A 22,034-nucleotide genomic window follows, 5' to 3' on the forward strand; every position below is an offset into this window, starting at 1 on the left:
AATTTGACTTGTCATTTTGTACCCATTTGATTTTTATCGGTTTATGTTATGCCCTTGGGCTATGTCATTCTTTCAAAAGTTGTGCCCAGCCTCCTCCCCTCCTGTTTCATACTCTTTTCCTGAGCCCCATCTGGGCCCACAGTGTTGCCTCTATTGTCTTCTGGAGGGACAACCAGAAAATAGCTGGCCCTTCCTTGGGAAGGAAATACTATATAATAGTCAATCCTTCTAGATATCCCAGTCTTCATCTTTCATGTTTCCTACAACATGTGCAACTACAGCATCTCTCAGTAAACCTACTTGGGCAGGTGATAGGCACACAATGTCTGCTAGAAGTCCATCTCTTGGTGGCATCCCTTCTAGGGTAATTGGGCTTCCAGAGATAATGTTTGCCACTTTAGGAGTTAGCCCTGAAGGCTGTTTGGGCCCAAACCCTTACCACCATTCTGCTAAAGTTACAAACATACCCTGGATCAAATTTCCATTCCATGGAACATGGAACATGTGGTTTGTTGCCTCTTATCAATTTGTTCTTAAGCCACTTACTAACTCCTACAACCCAGACCCTGCCGTCTTGTAGGCAACATCTCTCCACCCCACTTATTATTAAAATATTCTTAAAGCCCTTAGAAACATCAGATAACACTCCTTTGTCATTACTTCTGTTATTACCTAAGGTGGGTCTATGACAATGAAATGTTTACCATTGGAGACACCCTAAGTTGTTCTTATGTAGGACTAGGGGAGGAAATCAGTGACTTACATTCCCTGGGAGCAATAAGAGGATAAGGCTTATGGCTGTTTCACAAGATTTCCAGTCTCAGGGCACAGGCTTGGATTGCTTTACATCATGGTATCTATTCCTATTGGCAGTGGACAAGCCAGCAAATAGTTAAGATTGCAACCCCTTAATCCTACCCAGCACTAGTCACACCGAAGAGCATAGGGATGCCCAGCTCCAGCCTGGGGTCTCAGAGGTCGACCTGATACAATCTGCCTAGGGATCTGGTCCCTGAGAGATTGTCATGCCTCAACCTGCTCAGGGATCTGCCAGTCTGGTGGTCCTAGGAGGCTGACTGCCTCGACTTGCATAGGGATCTGGTCCTCAGGAGGTTGTCACATGTCAACCTGCTTGGGGATCTGCACCCTGACTGGGGGATGCCTGGCTCTCAGGTTGCAACAGTACTGGGTAGGATAAGCTTCAGAAAGACTCACCTCTAAGGAAGTCCACCCGTAGAAATAGAAGGAAGCCTATTAATTGTGGGACTGTGCCCAGTCTCAGCTACAACTCAGGAGCCAAATGAGAACCCCCATTGCCTTTCTGGAAAGGCTAAAAGAGGCCCTCCAAAAGTTTGCCAATCTGGACTTAGAATCTTATGAGGAACAGGTGGTTTTAAAGAACAAATTCCTGTCCCAGTGTGTCAGACATCAGGATAAAGTTACAACAACTCCAGCAGCAAGACCCTACTGCCTCTTTTGATGAGATGGTCCAGACAGCCACCAATACCTTGTATGACAGAGAACAAGAGAGGGAGGCCAAGGCCCAGGAAAGGGAGAAAAGGAAAGAGACAAGTCATGCGCAGATGATGGCCACCCTCCAGGGAAGCCTTATGGCAAGCCCTAAGTCCTTAAAGGACAAGGGAAGAGGCAAATGCCTAATATGTAGACAGGTGGACACTGGGCAAAAGAGTGTCCAAACCATGACAAATCTCCTAAAATGGCTTGCTACAATGCCATCAAGTGGGACATTGGGCAACACTCTGTCCTAGGCGCCCAAGAGCCTCAAGGCCAAGCACCAAGCCTTCCCTCATGATGGTTCAACATGACTGAAGCAGGCCGCTCTAGTGAGCCCACCTGTCACAGAAAATCATCACTGGGACAGAGCCAAGGGTAAAACTGGATTTGGCAGGTAGGTCTGCGAATTTCTTGGTTGATATAGGGACTACCTACTCTGTCCTGACCTCGTGCTCCAGAGCCTCCTCCACCCAAACTTGTACCATTTTGGGTGCTACGGGAAAAACAATTACAAAAGATTCACCTAAGGACTTCTTTGTTGCTGGGATGGACAAATATTTTCCCACCAGTTTCTGGTGGTCCCTGGGTGTCCTACTCTCTTATTGGGAAGAGGTCTCCCTGCTTTTGAAATCTTGCAACTAATGCAGTCCTGAGAGAAGATGCTTTAAAACTCTGTCTTGGGGGCAAACTAACCATTTTTACCAGCCACCAAGTGAAACAATTCCTAAATGGGAGAGGCCATTTATGAATGTTTGATCAAAGGATCCTCAAATATCAAGTAGTGCTGATGGAAAACCCAAGCCTGACTATATCCCCTTGTGAGGTTATTAACCCAGACAGCCTCCTGCCTATGCCCATGGGTTCTCTCCCCTTTTCACTCTTGCCTAGAAACCTTGGATCACTGGACAAAACCCCAAGAGGGATTGTCAGAAGATCCTCTGACCAATCCTGGGAAAATCCAGTACACTGATGCAAGCAGCTTTGCTTTGGATGGAAAAAGAAGAGCTGGATATGCAGTAGTCTCTATTTTGAGATCATAGGGGCTAAACCTTTGCCACCAGGTACTTCCAGCCCAATTAGCTGAGCTCATAGCCCTGACTTGAGTTTTAGAGCTGAGAAAAGGAAAATGAGTAGTTATTTATACTGACTCGAAGTATGTTTTTCTGGTGCTACATGCACATGCTGCTATTTGGAAAGAAAGAGGCCGCTTGAACACTGGAGGGCTCCCAATCAAAAATGTTGATCAAATCCTTACAGTCTTGGAGGCAGTCCATCTGCCTTCTGAGGTTTCAGTCTCCCATTATAAAGGACACCCAAAAGGGAGCACAGAAGTGGCATGAGGGAACCCAAGCAGCTCATCAGGCAGCTAAGAGAGCAGCATTACAGAACAATGACCTAGTAGGGGTTGCCACCTTAGTTCCACAGGCTAGTTTGCCAGAAACTCCTTCATATACTGAAGGTGAGACTCTTAAAGTTAAGAGTGAGGGCTTTCAAGAAAATCATATAGGGGGTGGGGGGTGGGCTCCAAAAGAAGGGACTCCTTTTTCTGCCTGGGAAGTTACTAATTTTAGAGGAGAAGGCCCTTCAAAGATTACTAGGAATTTCCTTCAGAGGAACAGGTCCCCAAATGACTAGAAGGCAAGTGGTCTCCTCTTGTTTCACTTATCCATTAAACAAACCCAAGGAGCTTGAAGACCCAGCCCATCCAATGGCATGGAACCCACCCAGGAGAGGACTGGCAGATGGACTTCACCCAGATGCCAGTTTCTCAAAGGTATAATTACCTATTAGTCATGATAGATTCATTCACAGGATGGACTGAAGGCCTTCCCAATTGAAGGCTTAGGAGGTGGTAAAAAAAAAAACAACAAAAACTGCTCCATGAGCTCATTCTGAGTTTTGGTCTGCCCACGTTATTACAAAGTGACAGTGGGACATCATTTACTTCTAAGGTCACCCAAGGGATCTCTAAAGCATTGAGCATTACTTATTATCTACATTGTCCCTGGAGGCCTCAATCTTCAGGAAAAGTAGAAAGAGCCAACCAATTATTAAAAACAGTGATAAAAAAGATAACCCAGGAGTCTTCCCTGGGATGGAAGGAGGCTTTACCAATAGCTCTCATCCACACCCATATTGCCCCTAAGGAAAAGGTTGGTCTTAATCCTTATGAAATGTTATATGGGAGATCTTTTGTTTATGTCAGTGGCCTCTTCCTAGTTCCAGAGGCTCAGACCCTCTGGTCTTATACCATGGCCATTGGACGATTCCAACAAGATATATGCTTGTGGGGTGTCAACTAGAACCCAAAAGATTCTAAAGAGCCACCACTATATGCTCCAGCGACACAAATCCTAATTGAAGTCTGGAAAGATGGGTCCCCAAAGGCTCAACTCCAGCCCACATGGAAGGGCCCCTACCCTGTAATACTTTCTACCCCCACAGTAGTCAAGGTACCAGGGCATGGCGCCTAGATTCACTCCTCATGAGTCAAGCCATGGAAAAAAACAGAAGAGTACACTCAATACACCTGTGAGCCCCTGGGAGATCTCATATACCTATTTAGGACTACAAATGAGTGCCGTTCTAATGAATACCCCTAAAATTAAGTTTCTGGGGATAAGATTTCTCAGGATAGCTCTAAAGAGCCAACACAGCTTGGCAGGGGTTGTACTCCAAAACAGGCAGGAGATAGATCTCCTGATCCCTAAACAAGGAGGGACTTGAGCTATCTTGAATGAGCCATGTTATTTCTGGTTAAATACCTCCAGCTAAGTTAAAGAAACTCTCACAGTCCTCAAGATAAACATTCAGATCCTATGGAATCTCAAAGAATGAGCTGGAGAGTTCTCAGGGTTGCTACAATTTCTCTTTGGGGGATCCTTCTCCTAGTAAGGGGGGATTTGGAATTAGCTAATGCTGTTATCATTGTATTGACATTGCTTATGATTGCTCCATGTATTATCAATTCTTTAACCAAATTGTCTCTGCCCAGGTCAACAAGCTACAAAATACAGTGATAGTTCAACAAGGATCGGAGAAGGCAATGGCACCCCACTCCAGTACTCTTGCCTGGAAAATCCCATGGATGGAGGAGCCTGGTAGGCTGCAGTCCATGGGGTCGCTAAGAGTCGGACACGACTAAGCGACTTCACTTTCACTTTTCACTTTCATGCATTGGAGAAGGAAATGGCAACCCACTCCAGTGTTCTTGCCTGGAAAATCCCAGGGACGGGGGAGCCTGGTGGGCTGCCGTCTATGGGATTGCACAGAGTTGGACATGACTGAAGCAACTTAGCAGCAGCAGCAGTTCAACAAGGATATATAAAACTACACCTGACCACAAAATGGACACCACTATAATGACTCTGAGGCTTGAGACTAGCAAGAGTGGGAGGCCCGATGCACCTCACCATCCCAGCTCAGCAGGAAGTAGCAAGAGAGACCTTGACACCCCTACTCCCAAAGAATTGGACCTCCCATCATCTTGGGGAAGGGGGGAATGTTAGGTAGTTAGAATAGGTAAGAGTCCAAAATGGGGGTGGCTAAAAGACAAAGACGGAGAAAAGTCCACAAAAATGGAGCAAGAGAAAATCTAAGGACCAGAGTGAGAACCTCAGGTGAAACAAATAGCCCAATTTGCATAGGGCAGGCTCAAGGTAGGGGAGGAGACAAGGGTATAAAAGGAAGAAGCCAGGATGAATTGAGGCCTCTTTGGAGTTGGCTCGCCTTCATGCCTTGAGGGTGTACTTTCCTTTGCTTGCTGAATAAAGCTCTGAGCCATAACAGAGCTATAACACTGGTCTGCCACTTCAGACTTTTGCTGTGATGAGACAGAACTGAGGAAATTACACACTCCCCAACAAGAGTAATCACAATTTCCATTTCAAATCCGGTGATTTTCTTTAAAATGGTTCTCCTGTGTGCCAAACCAACCTTGACACATCAGAGCAAACTATAATACTTAAAGTCAGCAAATACTCATACTTTAGTAGCCTCACATTTTAGTAACCTAACACAGCATAATGCATACATATGGAACTCACAGTATCCTCTTCTAAATTACTACCCACCCATAGATGAAACACAGAACACAGCTCTACAACATCTCCACCTTGGGAATTCCTTGGAAGTCCAGTGATTAAGACTCAGCACTTTCACTGCCAAGGTTCAATCCTTGGTTAAGGAACTAAGATTCTACAAGCTGTGCAGTGAGATGAAAAAACAAAAACAAAACCACCACCACCAACAAAAAAACTCCTCCTAAATGATCATTGCAACCCCACAAAATTTTTCATTCAGTATGTCAATTTTGTTTTTATCTAACTCTATTTATTCTCTATTGTAGTTTCTGTTGACCTTTAGGCTTAATTTCAGTTATTTTATATTTAACAACTTATTCTGTAAACATTGTACTAGTATAAATCCTTTGTAATATAATTTAGGTCCAATTCATCTCTAAAAATATTTATTAAATCTATTTGTGTTGTGTAAAAAGTTAGAGATGGTATGAAAATAGCCAACATTCGCATTCTGTAAAATTGTGATCTAAGAAAACAAAATTAAAATATTTTGCTTTTTAATCTCTGATTACTGCATTTAGTCTCTGATTACTCTAGAAATGCAAACTAATTTTGATTCTATATATAATAAAACCTGAGCCTTCAAAGACATTAAATCTCTGGTTCAAATATTTTGGCCAAGTACACAAAGACCAAATGGAAGAAATGTAGAATTGGGGTGTGTGTGTGTGTGTGTGTGTGTATTTAAAGTTATCCCTAGTGCATTTGTGTTCAATCGCTTCTGTCATGTTTGGCTCTTTGCAACTCTGTTCATGAGATTTTCCCAGCAAGAACAGTGGGGTGATGGCCATGCCTTCTTCCAGGGGACCTTCATGACCCAGGAAGCAAACTCACATATCCTGTGTTTCCTGATATGCTAACATTTCACAGGCATTTGTTCCATTTTCTTGTATTTTAAGTCTATTATAAAGCTTCAAGGAACATTCTTTGATGATATAGGTCAATAATACTTGTTGATAGTTTACAAGTGACTTTTCCTGTTTGATTTGATATTCTTGTTAAGTATTTTTGCACAGTACTTTGTTAAGCAGTGGGCATTAGAGCCAAACACAGAGAAAAAACTTGAAACATTGGTCAAACCAAACAACACTTTTGTTGATTTTGTGAAGAATGCAGATCACATTATGAATGGACAAACCAATTTTGTACCAAACAAAATATACTGAAGGATAATATTAATAGTCCTTTATTGGATATGCCTTTGCAAAGATTTCCCCTTCCCACCCCCACCCTCATTTGTGGCCTGCCTTCTCTTTCTCTTATTATTATCTTTCCTAGAGCAGAAGTTTTTAATTGTATTGAAGTGCAATTTATCAACTATTTCTCCCATGGATTGTTCCTTTAATATTATCTAAAAAGTTGCCTGGGCTTCCCTGGTGGCTCAAATGGTAAAACGTCTGCCTGCAGACGCTGGATTCGATCACTGGGTCAGGAAGGTCCTGTGGAGAAGGTAATGGCAACACACTCCAATACTCTTGCCTGGAAAATCCCATGGACAGAAGAGCCAGACCCAAAGTCATTTGCATTTTCTCCTATGTTACCTTCTAGATGTTTAATAGTTTTGCCTTTTAAAATTTGGTTTGTGATGCATTGTGAGATTTTTTTTTTTAATGGTGTAAGACATGTCTAGATTCATTTTTACACATGTGGATACCCAGTTCTTCCAGCACCATTTATTGAAAAACTATCTTTGCTGCTCTTCACTTCCTTTGCTTCTTTGTGAGTCTATTTTTGGGTTCTCTATTCTGTTCCATTGATTTATTTTTCTATTCTTTCATCAATACCTCACTGCCTTGATTACTGTGTCAGACCTGCAATTTTGTTCTCCTTCAATACAGTGTTGGTTATTCTAAATTTGTTATCCAAAATATACAAAGAATTCTCAAAATTAAACAATTAAAGAAAAACAATTAAAACGTAATAAGATCTTAACAAACACTTCACCAAAGAGGATATGCAGATGGAAAATAGCAGACAAAAGATACTTCACATAATATATTATCTGGGAAATGCAAATTAAAGCAACAATAAAATACCACTACATACCTATTAGAATGGTCTAAATTCAGAACACTAATAGTGTCAAATACTGATAATGATGTGGAGCAACAGGAACTCTCACCCATTGTTGATAGGAATGCAAAATGGTACAGTCACTTTGGAAGATATTTTAGCAGTTTCTTATGAAACTAAATATACACTTACCATATGATTTAGCATTTGGGCTCCTTGGTATTTACTCAAAGGAGTTGGGTTCATTATGTGAACACAGAAACTTGCACATGGATGTTTAGAGCAGCTTTATTCATAAATGCTAAAAGTTGGAAGCAACCAAGATGTCCTCCAGTAGGTGATTGGGTAAATATAATGTGTTACATCTAGACATCTAGTGTATTACATCTATTACATCTAGTGTAATATCATTCTGTACTAAAAAGAAATGAGTTATCAAGCTATGAAAAGACATACAGGGGATTTAAATGCATATTCCTAAAAGAAAGAAACCGATCTGAAAAAGCTATGTTGTATGTCATTCCAACTGTATGACATTCTGGAAAAGGCAAAACTATGAAGGCAGTTGCCAGGAGCTGGGTGGAGGGAGGAATAGGTAGAATTCAGAGAATTTGTGGGGCAGTGAAAATATTCTGTAATGATTGATAAATGTCAGTATTCATTTGTCCAAATCCATAGATGTACAACACCAAGAATAAACTATCAACTATCAGTCTTGGTTGATCATGATTTATCAATTTAGGTTCATCAGTTTTAATAAATGAACATCTCTGAGGAGGGTTGTTGATAATGGGAAAGACTATGCATGCTTGGGAGCATGGGACATAAGGGAAACCTCTGTATCTTCCTATCAGTTTTGCTGTGAACCTTTAGCTGCTTAAAAGATTGCCTTAATTGAAAATCTCTAGATAAAACAATGGATAAACTTTGTTGAATGGGATGATTGATTATTTTTCTTCACCGTGTATTTTAATATATTTTTTTTAATTGGAGGATAATTGCTTTGCAATATTCTGTTGGTTTCTGCTGTATTTTAACAAATTCTGTATGTTTAGTTTCAAGTAGATCTTCCTACTCTTGGTTTGACTTCCACAATTCTATAAACATTAGAAATGTAAAGCACTCCTAAAGATCTCTACAAAAGTTGGAATTAATTGACTCTTATAGCCTCACAATCTTTCTTTCTTTAGGGTTTCTGCTTCCATTGCATTTGTAGTGCTTCTTCAAAACATGGTGTTAACCTAAACATGGGATCACATATGTGAGCAAGCACACATTTAAATTAAAATCATAAACAGTCTTTAAAAAATCACTATAAGCATTAATGAGTCTTTTAAATTACAATTGCAAAGTAGGGTATTAGAAATCATTTTAGAAATAATCCTTTCCCCTTACTTTTCATCCTTCACTCTACACTGCTGACCCAACCTCCCAAATTTATAAAAATCATACAATAAATTCTAGGTAATCAGGATGCTCTTTACTACTTATTCCATCCAGTCTTTCTACTAACTTTGTACTCTGTCTTGTCTCCATGGTTCTGAGCACTTAGAACTTGATTCCATAATTCAGCCTTAATGTCCAACTCTGACTCAGATTATATTTGCCACAATGCAGTACTGGGTTTGAAATTACCAGGGGATTTTAGGAAACTGCATAGAAGTAGCTTCTTCTCTCATATTAAGATCCGATATTAACCATGTAAAGCTATGTGCTAGGGTTCATGATAATGTTCTCTATGAACTGTTGCAAACAATAATATCAAAAATTAAAAAAAAAAGAAATAACCCTTTCTCAAATACTGTTATAAATATCCTTGTTTCCCACCTAACATCATCCATCCTACTTTCTTTGTCTGCTACATCTCATTCAGTTTTAGAATAGAAGGAAATTCATTTGCATACAGAGAACTTCTCATATGTTAAAACAATACAATTGCACACACACACACACACACACACACACACACACACACATACACATACGTGTTTTGTTGAGGCCAGGGAAGTCTGCTTCAAAATATGCCTCAATGCCATATTGATTATTTTGAATTAGTCACTTAAGAGCTGATGCAAGAGGCACCTTTTGACTCTTCTCTCTAAAGTAGGAAATAAATCTCTCATGTGAAAGGTGCTCTCCCAACATCTGCACCTAGAGGTAGAAGAGAGAATTTATCACCATAGAGAGGGAATTTGGGGCTGAGAAGCTGAGAAACATGGTTGCTTCTTTAATTTACTACCCCAAGCTCAAACTTTGTTTAGATTATTCACTAAATATGTATGCGTAGCCTAAGTTCTCTGTCCTGTCTATTCGTCACAAAATTTATTTTTCCTTGTCTAAAAAGTATAAAAGCTATTTTCTCTATTTCTTAAGCCCCACTTTTGATACCTCCATGTAAACAAATTAAAATTCTTTCTTTTTCTCCTGTTTATCTGTCTGTTTTGATTTTACTATGTCTAGCCGTAAGAATGCAAGAACGGTAGCGGGGAAATTTTCATCTCCCCAACAGTGTGTGTGTGTGTGTGTGTGTGTGTGTGTGTGCACACATATGCCTGTGTGCATACTCACTATTTCTTCTTTAATCAACTATTAACCAAATATGGTTAATATTTTTTTAAAAACTTTTAATAATTCTAGCATTAGTAACAAATCAGTAATATAGAACATCTAAAAAAATCAACACAAGAGTGTAGTTTTAATTATCTTTTCTAGGATATTGGTTACCTAGGAAATATCAGCAAGAGGAAATATAATTAACATATCTTGTCAACTGTATTATTGGAATGAAAAATGAAATACAAAGAATCCTTCCTTTTTCAATTATTAAATTTTCTCTAAACTTTGTTGACATAAATGCAGTTTCTAGCAGCTCATCATTCATCTACAATATACAAATTTGACTTAGTCCTGACTGCATACAGTAAGAGCTTAAAAATAATATAACTTAATTCTTGTTTTTTTATGTAATTTTTAAACATGTCATTTTCCTACAAAGAATTTTCAGTATACTTCAGAAATTATTATCTTTTCAAACTCTTAACTACAGCTTTAATAAAATGTCAGGCAATTTAAGCTTGATTTTTTTGTTATATTTTTTAATTCTAAAAATGTTTTTCTCAATATTCTCAGAAATATAAGTGAATTTATAGTAAAATGGCAAATATTTAAAAATGAAACAGCATGCTACATAAAATGGAAATTCAAATTCATTTCTGCTTTCTATGTCTCCCATTCAAAAGAAGCTTGAGTATATTTGCATGTACATTTGGTATGTATGCATGTGTGTGTACGTGTGTGTGTTGCACATGTTATGTGTTTATTAAGTGACCTATATACTTTATGACTTGACAGATGTCTCAGTAACTATGAATTAAATTCAAAATTTAACTATGCTTAATTAAATTCATAATTATTTTTTTCCTCTAGTTCATATAATATTGCACATTTCAGAGAACATCATTCAAATTTGCTTTGGAGGCACTGAAAGTTTTGTCAGACATAATCATCATGCAGCCCTATTATAATGTTCTTCCTCTCTGCTCTGTCCATCATCATCTCCCATTAAATGGTCACTCTTGGCAAAGCTAATTGTGGTTTTCTGTTCAATATCATTTTTGTAGCTGCCTATTTTAGAATATGTTTGATAAGGAGTCAATCTTGTCTACATGTGAAGAACCAGAATAAAGCTATGTGTAAGGATAAAAAGAATCTTAGAGGAAAGAGGGACTGCCTTCCAGTCCTCTTTTCCTGCCTTATTGTGTCTCCTTTAAAATATAACAGACCTGATAAAAGGCCTAAACTTTTGATTTTATAATTCAAGGTCATAGGCTTTCTGACATTTGGAACTATGAACATATACCTGCTATATGAACTCGGTTCTTTCGGGGAGTATCAAGGAGACAGTCACAGGGTTCATCCATTTTCTCTCAAGGAGCTAAGAGATGTTTTAGTTGTTTCTTTTACTTTACTGCATATATTTATCTGAAATTCAGTCCAGACTTTGTAGTTGCTTTCGCATCATCTTAAATGTTGATTCCAATATTAAATTGTGTCTTCTAATATTCAGTTGCATCTTCTCTTTCTACTACCCTGGTCTGAAAGTGAAAGTCACTCAGTCGTGTCCAACTCTTTGCAAACCCATGGACAATAGCCTGCCAGGCTCCTCTGTCTGTGGAATACTCCAGGAAAGAATATATTGGAGTGGGTAACCTTTTCCTTCTCCAGGGAATCTTCCCAACCCTAGGATCAAACTTAGGTCTCCCACATTGCAGGCAGATTCCTTACTGTCTGAGCCACCAGGGAAGCCCAAGAATACTGGAGTGGATAGCCAACCCCTTCTCCAGAGGATCTTCCCCACCCTGGGATAGAATTGGAGTTTCCTGCATTGCAGGTAGATTCTTTACTATCTGAGCTACCAGGGAAGCCTTAGGGGAAATCACTTGTTGGTAATATTGCATTAATTCCTCACCATGGTATCCCAGGGATGAGGATATATGATAATCTTCCTCACAGTCAATTTTTTTATGAAAATAAATCATTCTCCTAAGTTTCTTCAAACTCATGCAGTAATGCATCTTTATCTCTCCATGTTGTCATCCAACATGTTCATTTAAGTGATAAAAGTAATAGTCTATAACTTGAGAGAAATGTTATAGGTTTGGTGTAAATGCTGTTATATGCAACATGAATTATCATGAATAAGATCCATTATAAGTTGCATGCATCTTTTGTTAATTTTTAATTATATCTCTTAACCATACCACTTTAGGAAAGTTTTTAGTGTTTTCACACATGTTATATCAAGTCACTCTCTCTAATGCTGCTGCTTTAATTTTCATTACAGCTTCTCTTTAAACAATTAATATGTATGAGTTCTATGGAAATTCTTAATGTATACTCTGTAGTTGAAAATTACTGGCAATAAAAATAATTATAAATTTATTTTCATTTTTTATTGTTGTTGTTCTCCATAACAAGTGATACTAGAATAGTACAAAGATTTTTCTTATGAAAATAAATAAGAATCAAGAGTGATAGGAATAAACTGAATGTTTAGATAAATAAAATTAATGTATAGGGGGAAAGCCCACAAAGTTATGTGCTTTGAAGCTTTCTTAAATCCTGTACAAATTTGAGGTCTTCAAATAAACCATCTTAACCTTTATTTTTCAGGGAAGAAAAGAAAACAAACATTTTCATTTAGTTTAAAAGCTGTATTACATTCAGTTCTCCCAAACACATATAATAAATATATCAATCTTTACCCTGGGAAAACAATGAGTCGAGCAATTTGTAGACTCATTAACTGCCCTACAAAGTATATATTTTAATACTATTACAAATGAGTTTTTTTGTTTGTTTGTTTTTACATTATTATTGTTGTTCAGTCATTCAGTCAAGTCTGACTCTTTGTGATCCCATGGACTACAGCACCCGGACTCCCTTGTCCTTCACTATCTCTCAGAGTTAGCTCAAATTAATGTCCATTGAGTTGGTGATGCTATCTAACCATTTCATCCTCTGCTGCATTCTTCTCCTTTTGCCTTCAACCTTTTTCAGCATTAGGATCTTTTCCAATGAGTTGGCTCTTTGCATCAGGTAGCCAAACTATTGGAGCTTCAGCTCCAGCATCAATTCTTCCAATAAATATTCATGGTTGATATCTTTTAGGATTGATTGGTTTGATCTCCTTGCTGTCCAAGGAACCCTCCAGAGTCTTCTCCAGCATCACAATTCTTTGGTGCTCAGTCTTCTTTATGGTCCAACGCTCATGTCCATTCATGACTAGTGGGGAAACCATAGCTTTGACTATAAAGACCTTTGTCAGCAAAGTGATGTCTCTGCTTTTTAATATGCAGTCTAGGTTAATTTTAGCTTTCTTTCCTGTGGCTTAGATGGTAAAGAGTCTGCCTGCAATGCGAGAGACCTGGGTTCCATCCCTGGGTTGGGGAGATCCCCTGGAGAATGAAATGGCAACCTACTCCAGTATTCTTGCCGGAAAATTCCATGGATGTAGTAGCCTGGTGGGCTAAAATTCATGGGTTTGCAAAGAGCTGGACACAACTGCACAACTAACACTTTCACTTTCCTTCCAAGGAGAAAGTGTTTTTTAATTTCATGGTTGCAGTTGCTGTCCACAGTGACTTTGGAGCCCAAGAAAGTAAAGTTTGTCACTGCTTCCACTTTTCCCCCTTCCATTTGCCATGAAGTGGTGGCACCAGATGTCATAATCTTCATTTTTTGAATGTTGAGTTTTAAGCCAGCTTTTTTGCTCTCCTCTTTCACTCTCATCCAAAGGCTCTTTAGTTCCTCTTTACTTTCTGCTATTAGAGTGGAATCATCTGCATATCTGAGGTTGTTGATATTTTTTCCAGCAATCTTTACTTCAACTTGTGATTCATCCAGCCAGGCATTTCACAGGATATACTCTGCATGTAAGTTAAATAAGCAAAGTGATAATATGCAGCCTTGTCATACTCCTTTCCCAATTTTAAACCAGTCCATTGTTCCAAGTCAGGTTTTAACTGTTGCTTCTTGACTCATATAGGTTTCTCAGGAGATACGTAAGATAGTCTGGTATTCTCATCTTTTAAGAATTTTCCAGTTTTTTTGTGTGATCCGCACAAAGGCTTTAGTGTAGTCATGGAAACACAAGTAGATGTTTTTTTCTGAAATTCCCTTACATTACTGAAGGAATTTATAATTTGACTCTTGCTAATATGTGTATATAAGCAATAAACATTAGATTTAAATAGTAACTAAGGTTTATTTTACAGTGCTTTCAATCAAATATTTAGTAACAGGACACAATGATCTGTATTCACACTGATCTGTCTTTGTTGTAAAGACTTTTGGAATCGAGTATCCATCTCTAATAAACTCTGGGCTTCAGAAACCATTTCATCTAAAAATCCTTCAGAATTTGAGATTATAAAATGTATCAATCTATGTGGAAAGAAAAAGTATCCAAAAAACTGTGAGTAGAAATGAACATTAGCAAAAGATATGTAAAAGAAATAAGAAAACTAAATACAGAAATATAAATGGTTATAATTATTAAATTAGAAAAAATTAAATAGTTAAAATAATAAAATAATATAGACATTTGAAAATTAACGTTTTTGATGAAAGAGAGAGAAGGAAGAAAGGAAAGAAAGCAAGTTGATTTTGATGAGTGAGAAAAAGAGAGACAGAGACAATGAGAAAGAATGGAGGCATGGAGATAGTGAAGGAGGAACAAAGAGGAAGGGAAGAAAGACATACATAAAGAAGTCAAAGAAATTCTAATTAGATCAGTAATCATAGAGGAGTTGGAGAAGATCTAGAAAGAAATGTTTGAAAGGATAATACAAAGTAATAATAGAAGTTAATACTAAACCTTAAAGAAGAGAAAATTTAATTTATTTAATATATGCTATCAAAGAAGTTAGCAAAATAAAACAATACAGTAAATTTTTAAAAGCTTTATAGAAAAGTGAAAGTAAAATGCATTGTTGTAAAGAAGTAAAAAGACTCATTAGACAAGCATCATGGATTAATACAGTACATACACAAGACGTGGTGAGGAGTAACAAAATTGCTTTGCAAACACAGCATACACATTTGTGTATATAGCACTTATCATTTTCTAAAATTATAAGAAATGTCATGTGTACTGAACTGATTTTTAAATAAGAAAATGAATTCAGGGAGTTTAAGTAATTCATTAAAATCTTTTCTCAAATAGGCTGAAGGGATCTGAAGCAATACCCATTATCTCTAGCCTAGTAAACTTAAGCAGTTTTTTGGGCCTCTGTAAAGATTCTATTTTGAATTATATTAAAATTATAAAAATTAAATTAATCGATATATATATTATTAAAATGTACCTATGGCTATTGTTTTAGCCTGTGGTTAGTATTATTTTCCATGTTTAAAACACATTACATGACTGTTTCATTTTCACAGTTTCATTTTTTTTTTCTTCTTAAGAGATTAGGAAATATATTTTAAAATGTTCAAAAACTATATTTACTAATTACAGTTTTTTGGTTATTCCAGCTCTCAGTTCAGTTCAGTGGGTCAGTCATGTACAACTCTTTGTGACCCCATGGACTGCAGCACGGCCAGGCTTCCCTGTCCATCACTAACTCCTGGAGCCTACTCAAACTCATGCCCATCGCGTCGGTGATGCCATCCCCCCATCTCATACTGCCGTCCCCTTCTCCTCCCGCCTTCAATCTTCAATTTCAGCTCTACTAACCAATAAAATTCTGGAATTCTTAAGTGATTTAATCAGGAAGAAAATATTTAAAATAAGAAACATCAGTATAATATAGAACTATTGCCAACTAAAATAGAACCTAATTCATTTTCCTGGCAGGAAAATATGCTGTTTCTATGCCATTGAATTCTTTGTGAAGTTGCTCTTTTATTCTAATAACTTTGGATTTTAACTTATAAAGCATATATTTTTATAGCTTCATCATAGAGCTTTGTAAATATTATTTCAATTGACATACCTATGTTATCATAGAGAATCAATTGCTTTGTCCTAGAAAAGACAACCTTTCAGAAGTATAATAAAAGAAAATTAGATCTACAGCCCTGCTTTCCATATGTAAATATTCTCTTCCAAACACTGAATCACTTATTCAAAATGCATATCCAAATCTTGTGGTTTTGGCAAAGTTCTAGAAGAATTCATTAGAAAATAAGGTAATTTTTGTAATATAACTTCGTCTCCTAACTACAATAGCACAGATTTGTGTTCTATTCCCACTTTTCTGTCAATCGATAGTACTCATAATAATGTTTTTATATTATTCTTAACACTGATTATGGGTTGCCACTCCTAATTCACAGATTAATTTTTACCACTTATACACACAGAGCTTATCAATATAAAGACTGGATTTGTATGTAATTAGGTCTTCCTTAAGTTTTTCTTTTTCAAACATGAACAGATATGATTCTCTTCAAGCAATCTCACTCATTCCTTGACTATTTCCTTGTCTTGTTTTCTTCATCTCTATCCTTGTATCATTGATAATAACTCTGAACATGTACATCATATTCTCATGTGGGCATTGTTTAGATGTACTATGAATAGTGAAACAGAGAGGAAAGCTATGATAGCATCAATATCAATGGAATGACTGCCGCTAGGTAAAAGTCAGGAAAGTGGTAACTTTATGACAAAATCTGTGGTCTTAAGATAAAAAAATCTCTCCAAAACTGATCCACTAAATTCAGCAATTCAGTATGGGTATTTTTAGGTGCAATCCTTATCATGTGCTAAGTTCAAATGAATATTGATATTTTTTACATTCTATTTTTCATATTTATTTTAAATATTCATAACATATTTATTTAATTATATTAATAATATTTAATTTATTGATTTAATATTTTGAATATAATTGTTAATATATTTTAATTAGGCATATTTCTTTTCATTCTTTTTTAAAATAATATTTTGGCTCAGTGTACATGTTCATTTAGATAAAGATGGTAATAATTTTATAAAATTCTAAAATATATCATTGGAAATTTTATTTGGATTGTAATAATTTCATGGATTATTTCAGAAGATAATTTTCTAGTTAAGAAGATAATATGTAGAAGATTTTCCATGTTTTCCATGTAAGAAAGTAGTAGGTTTCTCCATTTATTTCCAGATTACTTTTTTCAGTTCTAAATAAACTATTGTAAGTTTTTCTGTGTAGGAATACTACTTTGATGGAAAATCTTCTACATACTCTTTCTACATTGTCTATTGTACATTTCATTTTGCTTGGAAATCACTGATGTGTATATATTTGATTACAGTATGTCCCTTAAATAAAATTCAGTTATTACCTGTATTACTTTTAAAAATAGTTTTCTCTTGGATTCTTCAGTTAAGATACCTTAAAATACATTAGTATATTTATCATTTATTTATTATAGTAAGAATAGATTATATGAGATCAACTCTGAACAAAGTTTTAAGTGTACAATATTATAAACTACAGAGACAGTGTTATGTAGAAAATATCTTACTCATTTCTCATAACTGAAACTTTATACCCATTGAACAGCAACTCCTCATTTCCTGCTATTTCCTACCAGTCCCTGGCAACATTTTACTTGCTCAGTTCCTATTCAAAATTGATATATATACCTCACCTTGTCAAGTCCCAGGATATGGCCATTTTCTTAAATGCAATTACTCCACAAAACTCAGGTCCCATATCATATTCTGCCTGCCCTGAGGAAATAACCACTGACAATGCTACCTAAATGCTCCCTGTACTACTGGACTTACTCAACGGATGCAATTCAATCTCTAAATATTTGTCCCTTTTTAGAATTATTATTTTTCATTTATTTATTGTCTTTTTTTAATCATTAATAGAATGTCTTATTTTTCTTTGTATTTTTGGTACATAGCACACAGGTAGGTCAAAATAATAGTAATTTTAATTGACTAATCAACATAACAGGCTTTGCCTTTCAACTGGCACATTTCATAAATTTTCTTCAAATAATCCACTAATAAATGTATCTTTAAAATCATCTGTATTATTAACTTATTTATGATTTTTAATTACTTATTATTCATTCCTTTCTGTTTTTTCTATACAAAGTGTATTTTTGTTTGCTGAGGAAACCACTTTTTAAAAAATTCTTTCCAGAGTTAATGTGAATTACATAGTATATCTTATATTCTTTCGATTTAAACTGGAGCTTAGCATCTTATTATTATTTTCTTATTGACAGTCATCATGTATTTTGATCTTAATTATCACATTTACATTTTTATTTTTATACTATGCTGTGCTGTGCAAGTCATGTCCAACTCTTTGCGACCCCATGGACTGTAGCCCACCAGGCTTTTCAGTTCACAGAATTATCCAAGCAAGAATACTAGAGTGGGTTGCCATTTTCTTCTCCAGGGAGTCTCCCCAACCCAGGGATTGAACCCAGGTCTCCAGCATTGCAGGTGGATTCTTTACCATCAGAGCCACCAGGGAAGCCCATTGTTACATGATATCTTCTTTCAAAAACATATTTTTTCATTTCATTTAATTTTATTTTTGGTTGTGCTGTGTAGCTTGTGGGATTTTAGTTCCCTGACCAGGGATTGAACCTGTGTCACAGCAGTGAAAGTGCTGAGTCCTAACCACTGGACCACCAGGAAACTCCCTGCTGCTGCTGCTGCTGCTAAGTCACTTCAGTCGTGTCCGACTCTGTGCAACCCCATTGACGGCAGCCCACCAGGCTCCCCCGTCCCTGGGATTCTCCAGGCAAGAACACTGGAGTGGGTTGCCATTTCCTTCTCCAATGCATGAAAGTGAAAAGTGAAAGTGAAGTCACTCAGTCGTGTCCAACTCTGGCGACCCCATGGACTGCAGCCTACCAGGCTCCTCCATCCATGGGATTTTCCAGGCAAGAATACTGGAGCGGGATGCCATTGCCTTCTCTGAGGAAACTCCCTAAAAACATATTTTTAAGGAGATTTAGAAAATGTTTTATTTAAGATAGTTATTTCTCCAAACAGAAGCATTATTATTTTATTAGTTAACTAAGAATACTTAAAAATAAATTCATCAATAAATTTTCAGAAAACCTAATCTTGAGGATGAAAAATTTTGGCAAGCTGAAAAAGTTACGGTCTATGAATGGAAAGCATTAAAAACATTAAAAATAATATATACAATCATACAATACCAATATGATTACCATCTTTTCTTGTAAAATGAGGTATGTTACTAATTTCCAAAATGATACAGAGCCAATAAAAACAAATTATATAGGAACAGCTTAGTTAGCAATAACATCACTTACTTAGAACATGTAATTCTAAAATCAAGTTTGCATGTAATTTCCTGATTGATTTATTCTATGACTCCTTAACTTTTACAGGGTAATGCATAATTTCTGCACTCTAATTTCATTATTTTAAACTAGTATTCCAAGCAGGCATGCACACATGTGAACACAAACGCATATACACACATAAATGCTTGCAATAATGTTCTCTTGCACAGACTCTTTACATACTCCTTTCCACAAGCATTTTCAAATGATATGGTGATAAATATATGGTGATAAATTTCTTACAGTTTTATTTCTACTCACCAACTGTTTTTCACTAATATTTTCTTTTTGACCTCTCTAAAGAATTCTCTGCAAGGAGATCAAACCAGTCAATCCTAGAGGAAATAAACCCTGAATATTCATTGGAAGGACTGATGCCTAAATTGAAGCTCCAGTACTTTGGCCACCGGATATGAAGAGCTGACTCATTAGAAAATACACTGATGCTGGGAAAGATTGAAGGCAGGAGAAGGGAACGACAGATGATGAGATGGTTGGATGACAACACCGACTCGATGGACATGAGTTTGAGCAGGCTCCAGGAGTTGGTGATGGACAGGGAATGCTGGCATGCTGCAGTCCATGGGGTCACAAAGAGTTGGACTTGACTGAGCAACTGAACTGACTGAAAGAATTCTTACATAAAAGTAAAATTCATAAATGTGCAGTGACAAATTTCAGGTGTAATAATTTATATGAAGATTCATTTATAAATAGACTTCTCAATGACCTAAGTGTGAATTTTGGTCATTTAACTTATATACTTAACACATGAGTTTATAATTTTAGAAAAGGAATAGTGGAGAGAGAATCAAATAAAACTTCTTAATTTGTCAACTAAAGGACTATAAGAACATAGTTTTGGATAGCATGTAAAATAGCATTTAGATAAATACAAAGATGAAAATATTTGCTAATTTATACTCAGAGGAAAAATATACATTGACATCTGACTTTTCAAAAAGGATAAAAACAAAGTAAAAATAGGATAAAATACACAAAAATATGGATTGCCATTTTGGAAATCTTGAAAAAAATAAACAACTTATATTCATCAAAATTATCCCTCAGAAATGAACATTCCTCAAAAGAAACTTCTGGGCCCAAAAGTTTTAACCAAACATCTAAAGAAAGCTAACATCATATTTACACATTATTTAAAAAAAAAAAGAAAAAGAATACTTCCCACTTCATTTTATGAGTCTGTTATTACCCTAATACCAAAACTAGACAATAAGTACAAAAAAAAGAAACAAAACAAAACAAAACCTCTCCAAGGTTTTGCTCATAAACTTCCATGCAAAATGCATTCAAATATTAGTAAATTAAATTTAGAAATGTATAAAAAGAATTTATGTATGAAGGCTAAATCAGGTTTCTACATTTTTTTTGTTGTTGTTGTTCTCTGCAAACAGATACTTCTTACTTCTTCCTTTCCAATTTGGATGTCTTTTATTTCTATCTCTTGTCTAATTCTTTGGATTAGGACTTCTAGTACTATGTTAAACAGAAGTGTCAAGGGTGGGCACTGGATCTTGGAGGAAAAGTTTTCAGTTCCTTACCCCCACCCCTGGAAATGAATTCACAGGCTCACAACCAACTAATCTTCATCAAGTTTGCTAATAATATACAACGGAAAAGGATAAAATCTCTTCAACAAATTGTGTTAGGAAAACTGGATGTTCACATGCAGAACAATGAAATTGAACCCTTATCTCACACCATATACCAAAAAACCCCTCAAATCATTAAAGTTAAACAAAATACCCGAATCCATAAATTTACCAAAAGAAAACATGGGAAATATTTTTTATTTTCCACACTGGCTTTAGCAACTATTTTTTTGGATATGATACCAAAAGAACAGGCAACCAAATTAAAAATAATCAAGTCTGATAGCATCAAACTATTAATAAAAAGCTTCCACAGAGCAAAAGAAATAATCAACAAAGTAAAAAAGGCAATTTACTAAATGGGAGAAAGCATTGCAAACCCTGTATTTGATAATTTCCAAAATATATAAGAAAATCATATAACTCAATAGTGAGAAAACACATTGATCAAACAGTGGACAAAAGATTTGAATAGATATTTCTCCAAAGAAGATATACAAATGGTGGCCAATAGGCATATCGAAGATGCTCTACCTTGTTAATCATCATTGAAATGCAAATCAAAGCAACAGTGAGATATCACCTCACATCTGTTAGGGTAGTTATTAAAAAGTCAAAAGGCAATACATTTCAGCAAGTTTGTGGAGAAACTGAAACCTTTCTACATTATTGGTAGGAAAATAAAACAGTAAGTATTAGTATGGAAAACAGTTTTGAGGCTACTCAAAAATTTAAAAATGAAACTATTAGGTACTCCCACTCCTGTGTATCATTCAAAAGAACTAAAATCAGGATCTCAAAGAGATAGCTGCAATCTCATGTTGCTGGTATGAAACTTCACAATTATGGATACCAAGCAAATGTTCATCAACAGATGGATAAACAAAATGTTCTATAGGGGAATTCCTTGGTAGGTCAGTGGTTAAGACTCCATGCTTCCACTGTAGAAAGTCCAGGTTCTATTACT

General features: G+C 36.2%; 1 non-coding gene across 1 annotated transcript; it reads right to left on the reverse strand.

Annotated features, from left to right (window-relative positions):
- Positions 1 to 18,702: 18,702 nt before the first annotated feature.
- Positions 18,703 to 18,774, reverse strand: TRNAE-UUC (transfer RNA glutamic acid (anticodon UUC)). The gene has a single exon. It is a non-coding gene; the product is annotated as a tRNA-Glu (tRNA).
- Positions 18,775 to 22,034: the final 3,260 nt, after the last annotated feature.

The sequence above is a fragment of the Bos indicus genome, chromosome 14 (genome assembly GCF_029378745.1).
Source record: "Bos indicus isolate NIAB-ARS_2022 breed Sahiwal x Tharparkar chromosome 14, NIAB-ARS_B.indTharparkar_mat_pri_1.0, whole genome shotgun sequence".
NCBI classification, from domain to species: Eukaryota; Metazoa; Chordata; class Mammalia; order Artiodactyla; family Bovidae; genus Bos; species Bos indicus.